Raw genomic sequence first — 24,744 nt, 5'->3', positions numbered from 1 at the left:
CTTGGTTGGGAACAATACGCAAAACTTTGTCTGATTTTTCCTCCACTTTCTCTCCCTATCCATCTTTTCATCCATTCCAGTTTTATTTTAGGAAGAGGGGGAACTAGCAGACGGGATGTAATCTGTTTTTAGCACGTTTATACATAACAAAAGCTTTAAATAATTTCGAATTTAACATAATTATCGAGCGCAGATCGGTATGATGGATTTATAGTTTTTTTTGTTATGAAGTCCGAAATAGACTGGTGGTTTTAATTTCTTTCGATTGTCGCGTAATACTCGTTTGATCAATCATAAATATGATGCTTTTTTTGTTATCACCTTTGAAATACTGTGTAAAGTGGAGATTCGAACGCACCTTTTAGTTCGATCCAGTAGTTCGTAGATTTTTATCGAAGGTGTTTAAACACGATTAAAATTATAAGGTATAAATTGTCCTAAATTTTCCAAATTTTCCAAACTTTCGAAATTTTCCTAAATTGAAAAATATACGATAAACACAGAAAAAGATAAGTAAATGAATTCAAACATACATACAATCCAAAATCCAGTACTTCAATTGCAATTATTGAAAATTCGAACAAGTCAACCAATTTGTTTAAATTATCAAACTAACACATTCGGAATTCAACTTATTCAAATTTTTTAAAAACAATTTGTTTTTAAAATTTATATTATATTTTACTTATCCAACCCTGTCAATAGTTCTGTTTGCCGAAGTAGCAGAGAAAAAAAGTTGAGAAATGTAACTTTTATTCGGAATTTTTCTAATTTTTCGTGAATATTTATGTATGCATCCCGACTGAGAAGAGGAAGTATGCGGAACAAGTTGCATTGTTGGGGATGAATGGGACAAAGCCATCTCGGTGACTGTCTGGTTAGATCGTTCGGCTGATAGCTGATCCATCCCGTCGTCCAAAGTGGACTAAACTAATCCAAACAAATGAGATGAAGGCGGATCGATATTTTCTGTGAATGTAGAGCAGAAAATTTCTCATGTGTGGGTACGGCACCCTAAATAATTTGGTGAGAATGAGTGTGTAAGACTCTGTTTGGTAATATTTTTTACCACTATGATAATAATTTGTTACTGGTGGGATGATAGTTTTTACCAGTTTTGGTAATGATTTTCTATCTGCTTGGTAACGGAGTTGTTTATCTTAAGAGATATGAATATTAACGCCGTTCTCTAAAAGTGGACCAAACAAGTGCATCAAACTTTATTTTGGTTTAGCAAAACCGCGAAATTAATTAACAAATTAATCATACATGAATTTTCCACATACTTCATGCCCAGCACAACATCTATAAAAAAATACCTTCAAGAAAGTGCGGAACTACATAAATGAAGCCAGTGTTAATTATTTTGCTTCACACGGTAGGAATTAGACAACGTTGCAAAATGGAGAATGTTGCGAAAATTTTGCAAAATGAAATATTTCGCAAAATCCTTTGCTTCCAGAAAATTGCGGGTCATGTCAAATTTATTTTGTAAAGTGTGTTATTTTCAAAAATAATCCTGTAATCCGCTCCGATGTTGTAAATTTGTGTAATCCAAATAATTATTGAATTTATTTATTTTCAAGCGTCTCCATCACTTTACACAAAATTCTAATCGGACACTGATTAGAACTTCGAATTAAAAATATGTCGTAAACTTGAACTAAACATGGCCAGGAAATAAAGCAATTTACAACATGTGACATTTGCACGTCACTAGTCGCGAGCAAAATGTTTCATATAATATTTATTGTATAAAACTAGATGCCTAGTCTTCTTATTACCTGATAACCTGCTTGAATCAGAATATCAAGATCTCAAAATTCGCAATATCAATCAAAATATGTTGTAAACTTGACTGAAATTTACTCAGGGAATAAAACAATTTAGAATATGTGACATTTCCACGTCGTTACTCGAGATTAAAATTTTCATACAACTATTAATTATATAAATTAGATTCCAGCATCTCCAAACCGAATAAATATTTTCAGAAATCTTGGCATAAATTCTCTAGACAAGAAACTCTTCCATTTTAATTTTTGAAGCCTATCCTGGCAGATAAGCTTCAAAATTTTCCCCAAATTTTACATCTTTATCAAAATTATTCTTCAATTCGTTATAGTTTTTTATCCCAAGTTACGCCAATTTTTACGCAATATTTTCCAAGTCTACATACCGAATAACACCGCGCCGTCATTTCTCCAGCCATTTTTTCCAAGCTAGCCGACCTCCAAGCCAAGTTCGGGTTATTTCTGTCTTGTGAATGGTTTCGGAAATTGCAGGAGGCTGGCAAAAACCGAAATCGAAATGACTCGTCTCAAGTGGAGTGGAGTGTCGTCGTCGTGGAAAAAAACGAGAAAAATTTTGACATTGGCATTGACTTGACGGTGTCGTAATATTACCGTTTTTTTGCACCCTCGCAAAGTTTCTAGTTCTGTGAGGCATATCAAGTGCAATGTTGTAGTTACTTCGCAAATGTTACATAATCTGATGAATTTTTCCAAATTTTGTGTAAAATCAAACCGATTCATCCAAAATTTTGTAAAAAGTTTTTCAAGACAATTTTGGAAATTTGTAACATACTGGCAGGACAGGAAGGATCTGAGAAATGCTTTTACAATTTCATATGCAATCCAATTTTTTCTCTGGCGTTATACTTATCCAAATTTAATTTACGTTGCACTTTTTTATAATTGAGTAAACCTACATAAAATTTGGAATAAAATTTAAAAGTAAATACTATTCTATTCAATTGATAATTCTTTACTAATAACTGCAACGAGTTGGTGAGATATTTGTAGAATTGTGCTTGGCAATATTTTGAAATGATGAGAACGTTTTCGCTACAACTTGATTCTTGAAAGTACACTTTTCACAGTTTATCAACCTAAATTTGTGTTCTTAGTTTTGATTTCTTGAAAAACAAGTCCACTCTCAGTAAGTATTCAGGAAAGTGAAAATATTGATGAATTGTTGCATTGAGCTGCTCAAAAATTTGAGAATTTTACTATTATCCAAGTGTGCAAAAAAACAAAAAAGCTTTCAGACTCAATATTTGATGCATATTTACAACTTCTAACGCCGTTGTTGAAACTATAGAATTTTCTGCAAGACAAAGCAATGTTTAAAGGTTAGCTTCAACGTTTAAGACAATGTTAAATGCAAAAAAAGCTGAGATTTCATACCTTTCTACTTGTAGGATATAGTTTTTTTCAGTATCATGTTCAACTCCGATCCTTATTTCGGTTCGAAATTAAAATTTCTAGAAAAACATGCCTTTCTAAGAGGTTTTCTGAAAAGTGTAAAATATTGGGATAATTAAGCTCAGGATATTTGAAATCCTGGAACGAAAGAAAGGACAATATTTATCAAAATTTAGACAAAATTTGATTTTTTTGTGGGGGTTTAAGTGTAACTAATTGAGCAGTTTTTAATCTTTCGATTTGGTGTCATGGGTGAATGTAATTCTCACTTAGCGTAACCAATCGGGAATTTTAGTACTGTTCTATTATGCGAAGAAGTGCAAAAAGGCCAATAAAATCACAGACCTCAGTGCCTATTTTACAAATACAGAAATTTCTGCAAATCTAGTGCACGAACAGGTTGGCCACGATACTTCCAGAAATATTTTTACGCAAATAAATACGTCTGTATGTTTAATGTTATCAAATAAAATGCAAAAATCTGGTATTTTATATCCTTCTCCGACGTGTAAATATTATCTAAATGCATCTGAACCCCAATCCACCAGGGGTCAAGTTCATTCCGATATTTACAACTCCTTAATTCCATCCTGACAAAAAACTGTCACGTGACGCGAATAATTTCAAATCACCGTCTTAATTGACTTGATGAATAACATCTTTATAAAGCGAAAACAATGCGACATATTGTCACAAGGTTTTGATGAATTGATTTATTTTACTTGCAGACTTCTTGCCGACCCGTTGTCAGTACTGACGAGACGGATGACCATGACGAATTGACGAGGCGGACACAAAGGTACGTCTAGTATGAGCATCATTGTTTCTATAAATAAACATCAAGATGCAATTTGTAGATTGGAATGGAATGACGGATTCAGTTTATAAAAAATGAAACGTGGTAGTTCTTCTTGCGTGGTGGCCATAAAAGGAGTTACAATGCGACAGATGAAGTCAGAGAAAGTTTACAATAAATTTTTGTTACAGACTGAATTTATTACCGGGATGGTAATATTTTTTGGTAAGAATATAACGGTTTACAAATTTAGCAAAATTTTAGTACTGAATTATGGATATTTTTGTCACCAGTTTGGTACTATTTACAAGTACCAACATAAAATCCTACATAAAATTGCATTTCAGAGTGTGCATAATCAAATTTTGGATTTTGACGCATGGGTTTTTTAACCCTACTTACTTTTCACCTCACTCCAGATAAACCTCCAACTTTATTTTGATTTCGGATATTATGTAAATGACGTCTTATGACGGATTTTCTCGATCAGACTCAAATTCACGATCCCAAACCTGGCGGCATTTTAGGCAGGCAGAGTATGTAAATGCAAAACAACATTTTAGCACAAAAAGCCAAAGTACACATGCGGTTTTTGCGGTTTGCCCTTTACTTCACGTATCCAATCCAAACTACTTCTTCATTCCTCGCTAAAATAAAAGGGCGAATATTTTCGGAGCAAAATTGTCCCTGCAACAAAATGACAAACTCGTTACACGTTCGAGAGATGACTAAAGTGTCACGTAGCTTTCGCATCAGATGCAAATTGGCATCATTTTATAGTGAACATGTCCTTTCGTGAATTTTACTGGAACGGGTTGTGCTTGGAGAGTGTCACATTTTTTATGTAGGTGGGTGAACTGTAAATAATATGGTGACAAAAATGGGATCGAGTGTGCGACCATAACACCGTAAAAATTTATAATCGAAAGAATACAATACTTTCTATGAATTTTATTAGATAGATTTGATACTTGAAGAGGAGAAATTAATTTCTGATACCGCGCGATGTTGGAGTAATTAATCATTTGCAAATTTAAATTTGCAGTACGATTATTTGCCTCGTGAATCCGCGAATCCTGGATGTTATATGATTTTCAATACCAAGACGAATTTTTTAATCACCTCAAAGTGTTCGGCGAAAAAATATTCATAGTCTCCAAAATTATTTTTGTTGACGTTCATAAAACTTCGAATTTCCTCGTTATTTTATTAAAATTATCAGAATTTTGTAGGCCAAATTTATCGACCATTTACTATAATCAACTTTCCTCTTTTGTGAAACTTTCATATCAAAAATTAAGCTTAATCAGACTAATTCAGAAAAATCGTATTTACAGGATGTTTACAGATTTTGTGGAAAGACAATTACATGGATTACTTGTGAACGCATGATCCAATTTGCGCCAAATTTGGCACACACGATCTCGAAGGTCACAACCACATCTGCCCAAAGTTTCGAATTCATATCTTCAAAGATGGCGCCTAAAAGTTAGCCCAAAGTGGACGAACCGTAAAAGCGGTTTCCGAAGCTAATTTGGCGGCGAAAAGTGCCCAAACGATAATCCAAAAATCTGGAACCCATCTTATCGTGTCCCCCACATATAACTGTATTAATTTTGTAATAAAACGACGGTAATTAGTTTCATCCGACCAACGTATACCACGAAATGCATACCCCTCAAAACGATGAATTCTGCCACCCTCAAGAACATTGATCCCCACGATGGCAATCAGAATCCTGCAACCAAAAGACAGGTCACAATGCAATCCCAGGTGTCTCCTGGACACGTTAATCGTATTTTATAGCACAATTTTAAAAAAGCCTTGCAGAGGAAGGCGATAGTCCGCGCACTTAAATTTACCCATATGGTAAACAAAAAAACTAACAGCCGGAGGCTGTTTGAAGGTCATGTTGGGAATAAAAATTCCGAATTTGTCGTCACATTGGACGGGACACTGCTGCCTTCAAAACTTCAACGGGACAAAAATAATTTGCTGCAAAACCGACCGAAAGCAGATTTCAAAGCACGGGTCTGAAAAGAAGGAAAAGTTGTCTGACTGATTCCTGGTGGTAGATGCAACGATGGACCGTGGAGTGCTAACGTTGGTACCTGTTGGGTCTAATTCAAAAATAAACTCGAAGTACTTTATGGACAATGTTTTACATAAGTTGTTCGAGGTCAAAATTGCAAAGAAGCATTTTGAAGAGCCTGACAAAGTTTGCATCCATCACGACGCGACATTTTCATATACGGCCGAAATTATCCAACCGGACGGTCAAGATTTAAAGGAAAACCCCGGAATGACCTCGACATCTTTTTCAGGGGTACATCTTAAGTAACCTGACACCAGTCCGATGAATTTTGTGAGGCTTGGATGCCTAGAACTAAGCCTTTTCAATGGCAGAGATAAAAAAATGTCTGCTGTTTGGAAATCCCTTTCACCAATTCCTCTACTTTGAGGTCACTTTTTGAGCTCATTTTTGAAGATAGAAATTTGAAATTTGGTACATATGTGACCGTGACCTTGGGGATTGCATGTTCGAAATTTGGCGCCAAAGCGGTAAATAGGTTCGCAGTTTACCCATGAAATCATCTTTCCACAAAATCTGTAAACACCCTCTGTAATCAAAATTCCTCATTTTTCAGTACTACTGTGTCCAAAATCATTTTCATTATTTACATTATTCAAATACAATTTGAAAACACTGAAATCACTGAATTATTAAGATTTAATAACCTACAGAATTTGTGTAAGATTTATCTACCAGTTGCCAGAATATTAGAAATTTGGGAAAATAAAAAGTTATGAGATTCTAAATGTATAAATCAGTTGCGCTAATTTGTACATGCAGTTTAAAATATTTAACTACCGTGTAAATAAATTAATTAATTACTCCCCAAAATTTTTGAATTGCTCATATAAAATTTCGAGTTAGCTAAAACCTCGACCAATTCCTATAAAATGAGGATCCCAATAGCGATTACATCTGGTATAGATAATTTTCGAAAACATTATTAACTTTCCTTAACGTCGTGAACTAAACTCAAATTCGATGAATGTCATCAATTTATAAAAAAAGTATGTTTCCTTCCTCTTGATAATTTACTCAACTTAAATTCTTGTGCACAACATATTTTTTTAAATTATGCCACCAATTTTTTCAACACTTAAACCCAAATTTACATATTCCTTGGAGGAACTGACTGAATCCTAGTCAAAGGTCAAACGACTCACCTTTCCATTTCCAACTCAGGTCTGCTTTTTGTGGGAAATGTTGTACCATTTTTTTTCTTGTTGTTCCTACGACGGAGATAAATTTGAGAGATGCGGATTCGATTTATTGCGAGGTTATTCGGTCCGCTGATGAATGCGTGTCTCCGTCCAAGACTAAAATATGTCGACTTTTTTCCCCCAGAAGCTCAAATTCAACCATGTAAATATTCCCCTCCTGAAAACCGTGTGCATATTAACGAAGACTTTAAAGCATTAAAATCCTACCCTTCTCACTCCCAGAATTGTCGACGTGTAACATTATTTATCTTCTTTTTATCTCAAAATCCGTCCATTTTTTACACCTTCCTTCCCGTGTCGAACAACTTGTAAGTTTACGATTCATCTCGAAAACCGACGGCGTTATTTCTTATTAGACTTTTCATTTGATATCAATCCGTAATTTTTTAAAATTTTGACAGTAGAACTTTTTGTTCCAAAAAATATTACAAATTGTTTCTGCCTCCAAATTAATTGTGCGTGTCGGAGGATGGTTAAATCACTAATTTAAGCAAATGAGGCAACCTATTTCTTCCTTCCAGCGATGCCAATGGTGGTTCCACTGAATTCTACTCTCCAGGAATTTGTACCCATGATTTAAACTTCAGAGGAAGAGTATTATTCGGATTAAGTGATCCGTGATTGGCAAAAGGTTGGCTTGGTTCAGTAAATGGTCGTCATTTGCAAAATGTCTGTTTTACACATGTTGGACAAATTTTGAGATTTAAAATTAGATTGCACGCACTTTTTTTGTTTAGTTTTTTGATTTGTTAATTTGCAAATCTGTGTTTATATAGCGTGCACAGTATCAAATTTTTGACACACCCCCTCAACTTTGGTATGTTCATATTATTCCAGTATTATTCTGGATTATATTGATGAGAGCTTTATAATGACACTACACTTGATGGGTCAACGTGATAAAACAATTATTGACCTTTGACCACACCCCCACTTTCAATGAACCTTGGAACCTAATGCCTCGATTCTCAAAAGAAGAATTCAAAAAAATTGAACAATTCAATTTTTCACAGTTATACGTTTTGGCAACGAAATATGCATTGACCGAGAATTCACCCCTATCTTATATATAAATGATTTCATTAAATAGACAAAATACTTTTAACGGCGTCAATAACCAAAAACTTTGAAGTATTTTAAATCTATTATACATAATTCACTCGATTATACATAATTCACTCGTTTTTACACAATTTTTTAATGATCGTACAAAATAAATAATTACTTAAAAACAGTTGTCCCTTATAATTGAATTGTTCCAGCTTTTGGCATAAAATAGAGCCAGGGTGAACTCAATCTGGTTTCCTAATAGGTATAATTCCAAAGTAAAATACTTTTTAACGGCGTTAATAATCAGCTAAAAATTTAAAATCTTTGAAATTAATTATACACAATATTCTCATTATTAAACACAATTTTTTACTGATACGGACAAAATCACTAATTAAGTATGAACAGTTGTCCCTCAAATCCACTTAATTATGCCCCTTTTACCAAATTTTGACGTGAGTTCCACGTTCAAAAGTCTTCCCCGCAGAAAAATCTTGTAGAATTGTTTCTCCTTCGACTTGGGAATTTATTATTGCGTGAGTTTAGCGAGGCTTAAACAACGAGGCTAGCAAAATATACGCTGCCTTTAAAAAATCAAGTAGCAAAATATCCGGGAATCCAGAACCACAGAGCAAGTTATATTTATTTTTCCCCGAATGAATTTGAACCCGGAGGACTCGGTGAAGCTGAACCTGAAGAATTTACTAGATATTTATTTTGCCGGGTGTGTTTTGACTAATTTATTGCACTTTCTTGCCCCCATCATCCGTCTCATCTTGCGCAAACGAAATGCCACGCCAAAGATAGCAAACTTTAAATGGGAATTAAGATTTCAGAAATAAAAATTTTTCATACCGAAAAAAAACACGTATAAATTGGTCCCTGAACTTACCTTAAATAGTATAAAGTGTTTTTGCAAATAGTTATGGCTCTAAACCAAATTTGGGAAATAATTTAGTAAAAGCTTGATCTGTAAAGAAGAATTATACGCAAAATTGTATTGCATCTGTATTTACTTTTTAAAATTTCGAAATTCTAATATTTTCGTTATGGCATTGAACTTACGAAAAATCCAGAAAAATTGGAACATTAAATAAAGGCTTAAAATGATCAAATGCCACATTTAAATTATAACTTATTTACATGTTATAAAGAACTTAAACATTTAATACTACATCGTAGAATTGTTAAAAATTATGTGACAAAACATTCCTTAAGTTAAGCACAGTTTTTCAATTTATTAGAATACAAGCTAACAGGAAAATAAATCTGGAAAGATCAGTTGATAGTGGATTATCTACTTTATTTAAATAAAAGTCCACGCATCAAATTATCGACTCACCAGAAATTTATGTTTATTTGTAAATTTTTGCATGCCATGTTTTCTCATAAATACAATTGTACTAATTGTATTAATTATTGCAAAAATGGCGTCTTTAACCGAGTCGAAAATTCGCCAGATAGTGAAATTTACAAATATCTAATCATTGCAAAAGGTTTCCGTGAAGCGTGTTCAGCTAGGTGATTGCAAAATTTATTACGGATTTTATAATTTGTTGGATTTCCGTCCTTGTGAAGATTATCTCACTGCTTCTTTCGTGTTTGCTTACTTTGCTAGTTCAGAGCTTATTTACATTTACATTAAAACAACCAACGCCATGCTGAGACGACACGGAGCAAATCCCATGATTCCTAATCCACTCTTAGAAACTCTGCAACACATTTTTACCTACAAGGCTTCCAGTCTGTTGACATTTTTTAATAGCGAAATGCACAAATGAAAATTTTTACCAGCAGCGACATTAATTAGTTATATTTCAAACGACAAGACTTGTTGAATTTCGATTAAGTAGAATTTTTTACTTCCGCAATTAGCCATATTTTGGGACTTGTTGCTTTTGCAGTGCTTTCACTAGGTTACATTTTCGTATCAAATTGACTACACTTTTTGTTACAAACTTATTACCAAAATTTGTCCACTTGACATACAGTTTTGTACCCTCAGACTTAAAATATTCCCAAATTTTTTAATGTGCAATAATCCATACATATCCAAGAGACTTTGTTAAAGTGCAACTTCATGAGATGCGACGCAATGATGTCGCACAAACGCTTCAACGATTAATCATTTCTTCTGTCAGGCCAAAAACCACAACAACCAAAGGACCAAAACCAAATACATAATGTTTCCGATGTTTGCGTTATGTTACTTCATTTCTAATAATTTATTTATCCCGGCCGTGTTGAATTTTAGGAAATTTGGCATTTTCTGCGTAATTATTATGTCCGATTTTAATTATTTATTTGCAAGTTTTTCCCCAGATATTTCTTTGTTGTCCAATTCTGACATGTTTTTCGATTACGTTGTTGCGTAAGGATGATGTAACCACGTGTTTAACACGTTTAGCAAAATAAGGATGCCTTGTATAATGGTCACATACCCCAGCAAACTGTTCAAAATTTATCTGACAAAAATTCACATACTAAACTTAAATCGGGAAAAATTACGAGGCAAACTCCGGTTATGAATGAAGTCGAAACTTCACGGATCCTGAGTACATATCATAAAATATATATCCGAAGAATTAAACAATTTATACCTTGTGATATTTTCACGTCAATATGCCTATAAAAATATTTGTTGTATTAACTGCGACATATAATTTAGATGATATGTCTATCTCATTGAATTCAGATAAGAACCTTGATTGATAATAAAGAAGTCCATTCACAATTATGATAAATATGGTTCAAAGTAATAAAAATGTACATAAAGATGTAAATAAAGATGTAAAGGGAAATTCGGCGCATAAAAAATCTTGTAAGTTTACGCGGATTGGGGGCGTCTTCATATTTCGGAGTAAATGAACAAAATAAGTTTACACAAAACAGCAAGATTGGCACAATCTTATACCTATTATGACATATGAAAATTAGGACATTTATAAATCTTGTGGGCACGTAAAGTCCGTAATTTCTTAGCTACAGCCCCAATTTTGGAAACGCTGATTTATTTTGGTTTTGGTTTACCCGGTGGATCGATTATCTTAATTTTTCCATTAATAGGATCAGCTACATAATACGCAATATCACCTCGTAACGACTGCATTACGATGTTATTGTTTTTCTGATTTTTCCGTCAACACGACGAACTTCGGATACAAAGGACACGTGGATGTTTCCTTCTTCATGTCTGATCTTTCTTTTCCTTGACAGAATTTTGTCCCAGAAGGTGCATCATTTCGTATTTCCTCTAAAATAGGGGCCGTTCATAAATCTGGTTATCCATTATCCAGATGCTACTAAAGGTTATATCATAACCAAAACATAGTGAATTCATTGTCATGTTAGAAAAATGTGCAACGTTTATATCAAATAAAATGGAATTTTACATGTTGTTTTATTCGAGTGAAAATTCCTTCGTTGAAGAACATATTAATACGAAAATTCAACCCGTGTCATCTTAATTTAATACGAAATGGTAATATTTGCTTGCCTAGAAGGTCAAATTTGTTACCAAATCGGTAGCACATTTCTAACTACGTCGTTTCAACACCTTTACTTACTTTGTTACCGGATACCCCTAAATCCGTGGCATCCTATCTGCACGTCTTCCTTCCAATAAGGAGAGGCTTTTGCCCGGAAGAAGACATCTTAAGCTAAAACTTGGACGTGTTATTGCAACGTCGTCGTCGTCGTGATTGGAAGTCGCGATAGTGTCACATCTGCTTCTAAATGATTTTCCCAAGTAAAGTACCTACGCTTCTCATTGTTTTAGTCGCCTCTCTTCTCCCACCACCGAAAAGTGGGGATCCGGATGAGGTAGCAAAATATAATACGTAAATCGAAATAGGTAAAATTGGAATTCTGTGACCTTTTTTCCAAATAACAGTTCACACAGTTATTTGTAACATCGTTTATATCTATAAAACACCGTAATATTTCAAAAAATTCTCCGAAAAATGAGCACAGACCTTTGCAAATTACATATAACGGAAATATGTCGAGTAGGATTCAAAGCATGAGATGTATTTACGCCGTTAATAATAACATAGGTATTTACTATTATAAAAACAAAATCCGTAGATTAGATTTCATGTATAGTATCAAGTTTTCTTTCTCGGGTCAAGAAATTTGCATTACAAAAATGTTATCTAATCCGAAAAATAGAATAAAAATCCCTAGAATATGTAATGATTTTTTTACCCCGTTGGTAGAATAATTTTACAAAACATCAATATAATTTACAAATACATAAGCAAATTGCCAATTTCCTGTCTGATAATCGAACTTATTTTGTCTAGTGTATTTTTCTCTTTGTTACCAAAATTGGTAAAATATCTATACCATGATTTTTTCACTCGTAACTTTCTTTCTCAGAGGGAGATGCAAATCAGTCGCTAAATAACATTCCATGCGAAATGAACATGCACTTAAATTGGTTTCGGGTCGAGTAATCTCTCAATCTTAACGTCTTTCGTGGACAAACGTTAAGTCTTTTAACACGAGGAAGGAATGGAAAACGGAGACTAAAGTTTTTTTAAATACAGTAAAGAAACAAGAGCCATTTAAATATCTGGAATTGTTCTGAGAGGAAAGAATCATCTCATCATTGACAGAAATAAATGACTCTGGTGGCTCATTTTTTCACGAAATTATATAACTCTGAAAAATTTTGTACTAGTCAAAAAGTTGAAGATGAATATTACCAAGTGGCTAATAATTTGTTACCAAAGGTGTAGAAATTTCACGATAATATTCTCTCCGACTGGTAACATTATGCAATATTGCTATCCAGTTATTTGACTATTTCCACTTGAAGATTATTGCACTTAAAGAACTCTTCACTTTCAACTTGAATCTCTCATCTCGTATCCAAAATGTTTCCAGATTCCCCCTTTTTAAAAAAAACCTAAATCCATCACGAACTGCACTGCACTGCACCTTATTCCACCAGCCTAACAGCATTATTGACCATAAATAAGATAAATTCCTCCGATAAGCTTAATGCCATTCCATTCCAGACACCACCAAACGCGACTTGTTGAAGTAAAAATCCCTTTCAAAATGCAAATGCAATTTGACACTGAAAGTGACAAACAAAGGACAGAAAAAAGCATGACAAAATTGGAATTGTTCTTAAAAATGTATGAGCTGAATATAAATGAGCAACTGCATCTTGAACTCGTAAGACTTGCACATTGTAAAGGAAGCCATTCATTTATTTATTACCGTCATTTTCCAAGGGCAGGAACACTCTTGGAAATCAGGGACATAATTTTCTAACATTATCAAGAAACTGTGGGCTGATGGGGATAAACTTGTGCATATGTGTGGCTTATCAAAAGGACTAAATTTTTATGAGCGTCTTGGTTTATCGAGAAGTTTGACTCCGGACATGTGGATCTCTGTAGCACTCAATAAATAAATCTGTACAGGATTTTTCTAATCGGCATCAAAATGTAAAAAAACAAAAATTCAAAATTTTGCTTCCAAGTGTTTACAGAAGTTAACTATTTGTTAGCACGACATATTTGTATGATAACTTTGTAGCAATGCCCACTAAATTGTTGGTCTACAGTAATATTGCAACCCTAAAATACTTATTATCAGCTCAGTAACAGCATCCCGTTTGCTACCAAAACCCTTAAGAGATTTATAAGCGTGTAGTTGCAATCTCATTTTAAAAGTTAATGTCCACTCCTCTCTGGTTTTCTTGTGAACTCTGTTTTTCTCCAGATGCGAGATGAGGAGGCGAATGGAGTGCAATTAATTACAACCCATTAGACGTTTCTCGCCGTATAAATCAGATCCATTTATTCACTTCCACTTCTTTTTCGTGTGTTAATGTGTAATGGACTTGATATTATGCAAATCCCTGCATCACACAAAAAACACAAGTAAAAAAGAATTACTTAAGTATGAGATGGATGATGCAGTTTTGCGTGCACATTTCATTACACAGAAAATTATGCTAATTTAATATGCACTACATTTCCGTAATTTCGTCTTAATTTAAAGATGCAAGGGTATCAAATTAGCATTCCTAATTTTTCCGTGTGTGCGTACACGGACGTATTTATGCTGATTAGTTAATTTTTGTCAGTTGTGGGCATAAATTAAAGTGGTCAACCTCGAAACCAGAAAAGTGCCTAAAGCACTAGTAACAATTTACAACTTGTTACGTTTTCATGCCATTACCCGTTATTAAAATATATCATGGAAATAATGTGACTGAAACTAGATGGATGAATAGAGATGAAAAGCAGGTCCATGTAGAGGTTTCGCTTACTCAAAGAAATTATGTGCAAAATTGTGGTAATTTTTATTTTGGAAACATCATTTTAATAGTTAAGCTTTCACAATTGTCACGCATCCGTGGAACTAATCGCACTGTGTAACAACCTTATGGCGTAAAAAATATTATAAATGTTTACCTAATTTTGATCTATTTTACTTTCAGTTTTATTAAATTGGAAAAATGGAGACTAAAAGACTTTCGCTTGTAGCCAGATTATAATGCCGATTTGACAAATTTTGTATTATTGCTAATAAATTTGTATGTATATTAGATACACGGGGTAGCTAAAATGGGACGCAAAACTTAAAACTTAAAATTGTGTCGTATAATTTAACTTATAATTATAGATATACGTCGATGTATGTATGGCGACTTTATAAGTCATACGTCATAATTTTAAGTTATATATCCATGTATCTATTACAGGTTGGATTACCAAGTGCAGAAACGAGTCAAATTTAGCATAATCTTGAATAATGAATATAAAAATTTTCAAAATCTTTGTAAAATCGGATTGGAAGATGTCGTGGTTAGTGGTTTTTGCTATTTTTGAGTGTATGTGGCTCATTTAATTTTAATTACTTGAAAACTTTATTGCTTTCACATTATAGAACAAAACAGCAAAAATCTGTATGTGCGAGAGGGTAATGTAAAAATAATCTGAACACATTTCCAACAACCCAATCTCTGATTATTTCAAACATTTGTATTTTTTCCAATAGTCCAATAAATACTAATTTTATACTCTGCCGGCATCCCAAAGTGGTCAATTTGTTCATTAAAATGGTTACCTTGCCTGTAAAAGTAACCAAATTGGGGTAATCGAAGTCTTAACACGAACCTAATTTAATTTAGACTATGCCACAAGATCTCTCGGTATGTAGAATTTGTAGCAAAACACAAACATTACACGTTCAGCCAGACAATAATTAGGAGTCATGGAGTCATGCGTTGCGTACCAACACTCTAAAAAATTAGGTGAACAAATTACCAACATGAGATTACTTGGTGATGGTAGTAACCGATTGAAGTACCACCAATTCGGTAACAAGATAATATTTGAGTTCAAAGTGCTCGATTTGGTAACAAGTGTAAAGGGCAAATTGGTAAAAATTTACCAATGATTTGGTAATAACTTATAATTTACCACAAATTCGGAAAACAATAATTCATTAAATAATTTCTAATTTATCGTTGGGCTTATCAAATTTATTTCATCGCCTAATTTGTTACCCCATTATTTACAGTGCAGCTAAAGAAAGAAAGAAAGACAAGACGCAGCAGTAGTGGTCTCAACGGTTCTCGGTTCTCATAGAACCGAACCGGAACCGATGGCTCGGTTCGGTTCCGGTTTATACGGAGAACCGAACCGAACCGAAACTTTTATTACCGGTTCGGTTCCGGTTCCAAGTCTTTGAGAACCGAACCGAACCGGCCGGTTCGGGTTGAACCGAACTTCATACATAAATACATTAGCGAAGTTAATCATATTTTCGAAAAAGTTTTACGAATTTCCCGAAATACACATAGTTTCCAAAATGAAATTTTGACGTGGCCGCACTGCCAAAGTTCCCAAAATGAAACTTTGACATGGCCACACCCCCAAAGTTCCCGAAATGAAACTTTGACTTGGTCACACCCCCAATGTTTCCAAAACCAAATTTTGACTTGATGACACGCCCAAAGTTCCCAAAATGAAACTTATTTGGTCACACCCCCAATGTTTCCAAAACGAAATTTTGACCTGGTTACATCCCCAATGTTTCCAAAACCAAATTTTGACTTGATGACACCTCCAAAGTTCCCAAAATGAAATTTTCACCCCCAAAGTTTCCTAAACGAAATTTTTACCCCCAAAAGTTTCTAAAAAGAAATCTTTACTTGGTCACACCCCAAAGTTTCCAAAATGAAATTTTGACTTGGTTACACCCCCAATGTTTCCAAAATGAAATTTTTACTTGGTCACACCCCAAATGTTTCCAAAATGAAATTTTACTTGGTCACACCCCAAATGTTTCCAAAATGAAATTTTGACTTGGTTACACCCCCAATGTTTCCAAAATGAAATTTTTACTTGGTCACACCCCCAATGTTTCCAAAATGAAATTTTGACTTGGTTGCACCCCAAACTTGGAATTGTTTTCTAACTTCAATAATATATACATAAGTGGTTTTGCTGTTGACATGTATTAGAATTTGCTTGTTTAAATACAGATAAGTTATTGGCTTATATGTGAAATTTCATCAGAAACACGTCAATTAGCATTGTTTGTTGTTTATTGCATATTAATAACACTACCGGTTTGACCCGAACCGCCGGTTCGGTCACGGTTTGGTCCGGTTCCGGTTCGGTTCCAACTAAAAAAAGTTCGGTTCTGTTTCGGTTCTTCAATTCTGGTTCTCGGTTCTAAACCGGTTCTTCCAAGAACCGAACCGAACCGCACCGTTGAGACCACTACGCAGCAGTATTTGTAACCCAAATAAGTACCGCACAACCCAAATCCGAGACAATAATTGGATTGGATTCTCCGTAAAGCAGGCGAAATAACGGCGTCTCTCGGCGGATCAGAATTGATAGGATTGGATAATATTCCACATTATTGGATTAGCTACTCAATAAATTAGCCGCTTTTTCTCCCCCGCTGCATTTTCTGCCCTTTCATCCCGATTTCGACTCCTTCATTATTGGCGTCATTTCGCAAATTTGTCGTCATTTGACGGTCTGCTGAATTCCCGTAACGGGGGCGAATACGACACAAATTATAAGCAGAAAAGCAATCGACATCTTTTCCAGAATAAATGCGTCAGAGATATTTTTAACGAACAAACTCGTCATATTTGGCACTGACTTTTTTGTATGACTCACGTCAAACTTGGTTTTAAAAAAGTTTCCAAATCAAAGATTTGTCGCATATACAATTCGTGTAGTTTTTGCAAATATATTTCAACAATTTGCAATGCTCCCCGTGACGACCTAGTAAATGAATCGGGACCTTAGAAGTAGGATGAAATCGCATTATTTGCAAAATTGGAAAACGTCGCCTAACTCATCACAATAAATACTAATTTAAAAATTTTTTCTACACTAATTTCTGGAAACTTTCGTTGCAAAACAAGCAGATTTTTTTTTAATTTGTGTAAACAAAATGATGAGACGCCCTTTCGAGTTGTGTAACCGTTCGATAGATTCGTACCTAAATTTCCTTCTTAATTTCTTTTCGAACTTATCCAACCATTCATAAATTCAGGGATTTTCCTACATTGCAAATATCAAGGTGATTCCCCTTTCCTGTAATTGACACGCCTTTCTCCCCCAAATCATTGCAGATGCGAGTACAGCTCATATCCATTACAGAAATGCGTCCGTTTTCCCCTCTTGTGTCTAATCCGAGTAGAGGAATAAAGATCTTAATAAAGCCCGTTACAGGAAAGAAATGATGCCAACTTTCTCACCAGAATGATGATACACATACTTCTCCAGATAATAATCGATACAATTCGAAAGCCTACTTTTCCCCGGAAACTACATTCCCCAACATTTTTACCAGACACAAAGAAGTAGAACTTGCTCAAGTTATCTTATTTTTCTTGTTCTGCAGCCGCGAATTGTTGCAACCTTGTAGAAATTCCGGAGAAGAAAAAGAAAGAAATGTCTTGAAGGAGCTGGGTTCGGTTTAGTGGGAGCATTTCTAGTCCACTAATGGTCACGGGGAACTGTATCAATCTCTTTTCATGTGCTCATCCATACTTTCCCTGCATACCAGGAATTTTGTGGGCTGCTTAAACTGTGGAAAGTATCCGTACTTTTAGATACACTCAGAATCAAATGTGAGAGGGAAATTTTTAGTTAGAATTATGTTAAAGCTGGAACATATAGAAACGCACAAAAGTGTAACACATAAAATTGGAATTAAATAGGTTTGAAACCGGAAACATGGTGAAATTGTAGATTAAAAAAAATTAGGTATGTACTACGGTCAACTGTGTATAGACAAACTCGTCATAAAATTGCTATTTTTTTGACAAATTGTAACGTCGAAACGTCTGATATAGAAATATTGCAGAGAGAGGAATTTAAATTCAAATAATGTAGATCCGATGAATCCGGTACAGAAAAATTAGATTATATTCATTACTAATTATTTATTAATAATTATTAATTAAGATTGCAGAGCAATTAGTTACCCCTAGACGTCCACTGGGTTTTCGAACCAAAGTTTCTCAGGTTGGGCAAATTGCAATTTTTTGGCTGAAACACAACTTCAAATTTGGTAGAGCAAATTTAATCAATAAAAAAAACAAGGAAAATTTACACCTCTTATGCAACTCGATTTTTAAGGGGTTTTAAATTTATACATTTTTTATATTATTTTTTATAACTCCTTTGAAAAAAATGCATACCCCACAAAATAATTTTTTCTCGTGATTCAAACGGATTTTAGGGAAAAAATGTGCTTTATACCTACAAAATAAAGTATTCGCCGCATTTTAGAAGAAAAATTTGCGCGAGTAGTTTTCCTTTCATCAGAGTGTTCATTCAGAATACTACCCACTTTCACCGAGCCGTCAAGCTTGTCTAACGCGTGAGAAGTTACACCGAATAAGATCCATTGTTTCCGAGAAAGTTGGAAGTTTGCGGTCAGCCGAAATTAAATGGGCTGTCAAGGTGTTGTCGTTTCTCGGTCAGTTCTTGATGGATTGCACTCTACCCTTGGTCTCATTAAAGGGGGAAATACTCGAAAATAATTAAATACCAAAGTGTAATTAAATAAAGCGGTTGGATCAATGGGATCAAATTGCATGTTGTAAAATTCTCTAGACTAACATACTTCTGGAGGAATAGGAGTCGGTTTTTAACCAAAAAACCTGTCATTTACCCCAAAAAACGTTCCTGGCTCAAGTTTTTCAATAATTCAAAGGTATAAAATGAACTCGTGCCGGAAATATGCCAGTGTTCAATGCTGACAAGTTTTTTCAAGCTAAATGACACGAATTTCTAAGAAAACAAATAAAAAAATTAACGCTGATATTTCATTTACCGTAAAACCTCTATTTATAGCCCTATTCTAATTATAGCCGGGTCAGGAGACCAAGATTTCAAAATTTTAGCCGGGTCTCTAATTATAGCCGGGTCTCTAATTATGCCCTGTCTTGTCCGCTGTGTCCCCGTTCATAGCCCATTCAAGAAAAATGTTGCACATTATGCTAATCAACGAATAAGTTGACCTATAATTTTATCTACTAATTTCAAGTTATCAATGGATATAAACATGACAGAAAATTAAAAAAAAAACTGCTAAACCTCGTTTAAAGATGCAGATTTAAAGTGAATGGGTTACTGATGGCATATCTTCCTAAATTAGAAAACTCAAATTGAGTCAGCATGATCTTGTAACATTTAAAATTTTGTGCCGAACAAAATTTAGCCGGGTCTCTAATTATAGCCGGGTCCGTGACCCTCAGTTTTGAATTTTAGCCCTGGCTATAAATAGAGGTTTTGCCGTACTTTGCCTTAAAAAATCAGAAAGTGTGCAATTTAAACGGCGCTGTAAAATTAAATTTCATGTAAGTTATAACTATTTGAGCAGGTTCATGGGAATCGAATGAAAATCTGCACATTCTGTCAATTTGCAATTTTCTAGTTTTAATAATTTAACAATGCAAATTTCGCTCGGTAAACTTCGTTAGATCCTAAACTTGCTAACGTTGAACACATTACACACTTTTCTCAAAAAACCTTCACTTGTTAAAGTTTGTAACAAATTTCCGTGATTTAACAATGTTACGATGAATAACTATGTGAGAATTTTTTGAAGATTTCATTTGACAATTGAAAAATACTGTCTCGACTTTCACTCCACAGGAAATTTGTTGCTGCTTTCATTATCACACATGGTCCACTAATAATCTGGCTTTTCTTTGATAATGAATCACATCAATTCAGATCAAATGACGGAATTTATTCACTTTCATTGCCTTCATTATGTTTGTCCACCTCGAAGAGTTTCAGATATCTTAAAAATCTCGGAATACATAAAATGTTAAAACATGTGTCAAATTGGTATCAAGACGTGACCAAATTATAAACAATACCAATTCCAAACAAAAATAGGTATGACCAAACTGGTAATAAAGAAATATCCCAAGTTGGTAAAATATACATATCCTCATCCTCACCGGTAAAAAAATCGTACCACTGTATCTTCCCTTGTTGGTACTTTATGGTACTTTGGTAAAATATATCCCTGTCGGTAAAAAAAATCCTACCATTACATCTTCCCTTCGTATTTTATGGTATTTTGGTAAAATGTTACCAAAATAGTCGGTAGCAATATAGTTCGAAATTTTTAAGAGTGTTATCCACTACAATAAAATTATGTACTACACACGTAACCATGCAACTGATAACTTCGTCTCGTTTTCCTTTTCTTCTCCTGCTCAGAAATAAATTGGGGCAGGAATCGAATGAATGAAATGAAATGCCCAACTTTCTCTCGGGCATCAATTCAATGGCTTCCTTATTGGCTTTCGGGACGTGTTGTGGAAATTCCGTTGTGTTGTTGTTGATGTAAAGTGAGTTCCATTACGTCAAATTTAATGGAACCACTTCTCCTCCACCGACCGACCAGACCACGAAGAATAGACGACGTCTTTGTGGTTTCCTTTCTTACGGGGATAATTAGGGCCTCATTTTACTTCAAGAAAAGGAAATTTACATAATGCTTTTATTCTTGAGGGGCACTTACACCTATATTTCGCTAGTTTTGCGCTATGTTGTAAAAAGTGCGCGTATGTATATTAGCAACGCGAATCTCGGCATTATAGAATATTAGCGCAAATTTTGCAACATTTGGCACATTTCCTTGGAAAAGGATGAGATCTTTGTTCGAATTTAATAAGCAAATGGGCGTTTTTTTAATAAACAATTTCTTACCTAATTAATCCTAAGCTCCAATGCGAAATTAGATACCAAAATTTTGAAATTTTCTAAAATTTCCACAATTTCTTAAAAAATCCCCTTAGATAATAAAGTTTTCTTACAACAAAAAAATTTCTTTTAAAAAACAATCTCCAAAAAACTTACAAAGGTTACACAACAATAATTAAGATTTTCCCACAGTGGGCACGTACTTTATAAAGAGCTTTTCCAAAAAAGTGAAAGTTTTGTTCAGATTTTTTCACCCATTCTCATTATCTAAGGTCCAAAAAGGCAATCTGACCCAAGCCGGGAGAAAGTTGAGACTCATCCTTCAAGTGAAAGTGGACTCATTACATCACAGGTAGGAAATCACGTCCAGTTGTCCACAGGGAAACTTTAATCCCAAGTGATGAAGCACACACTTCGTAGTCGGAAAGCCGCAGAAAAGCACTCTTAGAAGTCTAGTAAACATTAACGTGATTACAAAACGTACGGTAAAATAATGGAGCCAAAAGCTTAGATTTTGTTATCAGTTGGAGATACTTCCTTATCTACGAATAAGAAAAACGACAATTTGCATGTTATAAAATAACTATATAGAGAAGGCAAATTCCGTTACCAAATTAAATATCAAATTGATATAAAAAATGTATTTGTTTGTTACAAAAATTCTCAACTTACATATGAGAACCCACAGACCTAAATTTAAAATTTATACGAAATATATTTCAGAATTACAATTTCGACGTACAAATATTACGATATCTTTACAAATCCGGAAATTGTAAAAATTTCTAAGAGTGTGTCCAACGGCTGCCCAGTGTTCGCTATATGAATTCCCCAAAAAAGATACCTACATTCCTCCTACGCCGCCAGAATGAAGAGAAAGCAGTAGCACATATTTTTTTCCTCGGGGAGAAAGTCCGTTATCCATATAAAATAAAACCAATGGGCAGTGAAACAAAGTATCCTAACCGGTCTTGTTTTTCTCCTTTGTTTTCAGCTAAAGTTGGCCATTTTCTTGAGGAAAAGTGAACTTTACCCATTAACGGTTGGTTACTGACTTAACTGGAGCTAATACCCGGGTGTCCTCTGGGAATAAGGAAATAAGGTAAAAAAAATGCTACCACTTGTTTCTAGGGCAGACACATTCTTAAGAATATATTTAACTACTAGCACTTTGCACATCATGTATCAAACTAAATGCGTTGCGAATTTCAGACACTTTGTCCTATTAAAAAACTTGGAATTAAGTATTTTGGAACCAATTTGAAAAATGAGAAATTTAAGAAAATTAGTAACACAAATTTTCAAGTGTAGGAAATGGCTTTGTCACCAATTTTAGAATTTATCATCTGAAGTTAAAATGTGAGATTAGCTTTTTTTTCCAGGGCAGACTTATTTACTACACTTCAAATTTTGGAAAACATTTTTCCTGGTTTGTAAATTTTAGAGAATCTGTACCTACGTTTAATGTGCATCTCTTCCTTGTGCGAAACCGTCGATAAGTATATTTTTAGGAATAAATCCAGCTTATCGAGAGTAACGGAACATAATGATAGCTTTCTCCCAGTAAGCCCACCCAATAAGCTCATCTCCCAGAGGAATTTTCCCCACCAAAAATAACTCCGAAAGCCGATTTTCAAAGAGATTTCGACAAAATAACTTTCTCTTTTAAACTTTCACTTCTAAATCGTTTTTTTATTTATTTTTTCACAAGAGATCGAAGAAGTCAGCGTGTCTTGGCATATCTGCACTGCAAGTAATGTGATAAGTAGCTTGTCACAAGGTGAAAATAAAATAGGAGGACCAATTATTATTTCTCTTACTCGATGAGACTCCTACATATTTACGAAAAAACCTCCTTTTGTGACCTTTTCTTAATCGAATCGGTCACTCTGGTGCTTTCACCGTGTTTTCTGATTCGTGACGAACGTGTCGTGGGTTCTCGGGATAAGAACAACATGTCCCGTTTGTTCTTTTATTTGTTCCTTCGACGTACCGTCTGGTGGAGTAGATTTCCTGTGTATCACGAGATGGAAATGTCACAACGTGTTCATTTGTCCACTTGGATCACAAATACTCGAAGAAAGTCGGATTTTTGTGTTATTTCATTCCATCCGTTCTTCTGTCTCAGTTTGCGGATGTGTACACTCCTAGAAATTTGGGGATAACATTTGCGAATAACGTATTTAAAAGTGAGTAACAAATCTGGTGAAAACTGAACTGGTATCGAAAGAAAAAATGTAAAGTATTTTTATCAAATGAAGAAAAAATTCCAAGGTTGGTAATAAGTCAAACTTTGTAAAATTTATGACGAGTTACTTTAAAAAACGTTAACGGTCAAAGAATCTAAATTATAGTTGTGTTATAATTTCATCACTTATTTTGCAATCAGCGTCGAACTGCGACAAATTTTAATTCCAGGTAACCATCACTCATATTGATGTTACCAATTTGGTAGTAAATACGCTACCAACCTGGTCCACTTTCACGATAAAATAAATCTAATGAAATACACCTAGAATCTAAAAATATTACAAACCACAGATTTAAAAAATCATATTTATAAAAATTTTCCAACAAAATAAAATTTCACTACATTTTTACCGGTAATATTTTGTTACCACATTATTCAGAGTGCACAAACATGCACGTAACCCTCTCGTAACTTGATACCCTTACCGCACGGGGGTATAGATTTGGTATCAAAGAGATCATTACGGGTGGCCGCAGAGGTGCAGAAGTCCAATAAAATCTTTCACCTGATCCCTCAACCACAAAGGCCAACCAAAAAAACAGATCAACATCCACCCACTTGGAACAAATAAGAAAAATACGATTCCTTCGGGAACACGCGGAAAACATGTCATCCGTTTTTCAGAAAAGTTTGACCCTAGCTTCGATCATAGGCCACGGAAATAAATTCCAAGTATTTTGGTCATTTTTAGCACGGCAAAATTAACATGGGACAAATAGGATGACCCATATTCTTACCTCGAATCGATCACAACCTTCATGCACAATCCTACTTTCTCCGACTTGTTGTTGTCTTGTCTGAAAATTGGATGGCTTTCTGAACCAGAATTCGAGTGGATCACTTGCTTTTTACGGAGTCTAAAAATAAATGAAATCGAGTGAAAGGGTTGGATTTACACGAGAGTGTCTTTTATCCTTA

The 24,744-nt window shown here is 34.4% G+C and overlaps 1 protein-coding gene across 1 annotated transcript in view; it reads left to right on the top strand.

The window, feature by feature from the left end:
* Positions 1-24,744, top strand: part of LOC110853552 (protein artichoke) — a 208,977-nt gene that overhangs the window by 42,418 nt on the left and 141,815 nt on the right. The window contains exons 2-3 of the mRNA XM_035854233.1: positions 3,935-4,005; positions 22,570-22,677. The gene's annotated coding sequence lies outside the window, so the exon portion shown is untranslated. The remainder of the gene's footprint in view (positions 1-3,934; positions 4,006-22,569; positions 22,678-24,744) is intronic.

This window comes from Folsomia candida, unplaced genomic scaffold, assembly GCF_002217175.1.
Source record: "Folsomia candida strain VU population unplaced genomic scaffold, ASM221717v1 Fcan01_Sc008, whole genome shotgun sequence".
NCBI lineage: Eukaryota > Metazoa > Arthropoda > Collembola > Entomobryomorpha > Isotomidae > Folsomia > Folsomia candida.
Note: the sequence above shows the minus strand (reverse complement) of the source record. Positions and strands in the feature narration are given on the sequence as shown.